Here is a 1,551-nt window from a genome sequence, read left to right as displayed (position 1 = left end):
TTTTTTTTCCTGATGACTTTTCTTTGAAGATGTATCTTCTGTTGCTCTAGCTGTTCCAGGCTGGTCTGCTTGTCCTTGCTAGTGGGAATGCGCCATCTCATAAGGTTCTGGATGGGACTCAGTATGTCACCTTAGGTCCTATACTCTGCAAAGGCTTTGCAAAAGGTCTATTTCACTGGGCAAGTTCTAGACCCCGTTTAGGTATTCCAATCAGTTATAGGCTGAAGACGGGCTTACAAGTTTTCTGTAATCATGTTTCCTGACATTCCTTTCTATCCCACTCAAGTATCTATTTTACAAAAATAGGCAAGAGAAACCAATATTCATAAGACAGTCAAGCATTTTAGTATTATTTCCTCTCTTCAAACTATGTCTATATCTCTGTATCACAGAGCCCTGTTGTTTCAAGGTTGAGTATGCATCATTATTTACCTCTGTCCCACTTAGCCCATGCAAACCTTTTTTAGTGTTCTCCTTTCTACCTTGTTCTACCTCCCCACCTTCTTGTATTGCCCTCCCCAACACCCGAACTAAACCCCCCACCCCAAAACCCATTGTCATGGTTACCTTATATTCCATTAATTCTTCCCTCCATTTAAGACAGTCTATTTTAACCTGTAATCTACCTGACCTTCTCACCACCTGAATCTCTGTTCCTCTGTGTTTATCTTCTTTCACATTGTAATTGTTTTGATCATAAACTGACCTCCAGATTCTTTGTTCTTATACTTTGATTCTGTTCTTGACTCTTCCATTTGTCAGTTGAGTTCAGGGTGATGCTACCACGTACGTCATTCTCTGGTTGTTGTCTGTTCTTGTTGGTTCTCAGTCCACAGAACTTCCTTCAGGATGTTTTTCATGGCAGGGTGGGCTTTAGCAAAATTCCTTACCTTCTGTTTATCCTGGAATGTTTTGACTACAACGTCATATTTGATTGACAGCTTTGTTTTGTTGATAATTCTTGGTTAGCAGTTGTGTATTTTTTTCTTTCAAGGTTTTATGTATGTCTCTCCATTGCCTTCTTGCCTGCATGGTTTCTGTTGAGAGATCCAAGCTTAATCTGATTTGCTTGCCTTTGTATGCTACACTTGTCTTTTCCCTAGCCACTTTCAGGATTCTGTCCTTATCTTTGAATTTGGAGAGCTTGATTGTTATATATCTTGGTGATTTTCTTTAGCGTCAGTCCTTCCTGGGGTTTTCATTGAACTTCTTGAATGCCTATCTTTTTGCTTTTCAGGATATTAGGAAAATTTTCTTCTAGCAGCTCTTCATCTATCTCCTCTGTTGATTTGTGTGATTCTTCCTGTTCCAGAAAGCCAATAATTTTTAAGTTATTACTTTTCATGTTGTCCAATGTGAATCTTAGGCCTTCTTCAGATTTTTTAATCCTTTTTTGTGCATCCTCTTCTATCTTAGTAGTGTTGAGAGGTTTATCTTCTAGCTCACTAGATCTGGCTTCTACCTCTTCAATTCTACTCCTTTGGCCATTCAATGTATTGTCCATTTCTGATATTTTATCATTAATCATTTGGACCTCTTTCTGTAGGTTTT

The sequence above is a fragment of the Chrysochloris asiatica genome, unplaced genomic scaffold (genome assembly GCF_000296735.1).
Source record: "Chrysochloris asiatica unplaced genomic scaffold, ChrAsi1.0 scaffold00066, whole genome shotgun sequence".
In the NCBI taxonomy this organism is placed as follows: Eukaryota; Metazoa; Chordata; class Mammalia; order Afrosoricida; family Chrysochloridae; genus Chrysochloris; species Chrysochloris asiatica.
This window is presented reverse-complemented; position numbering follows the sequence as displayed.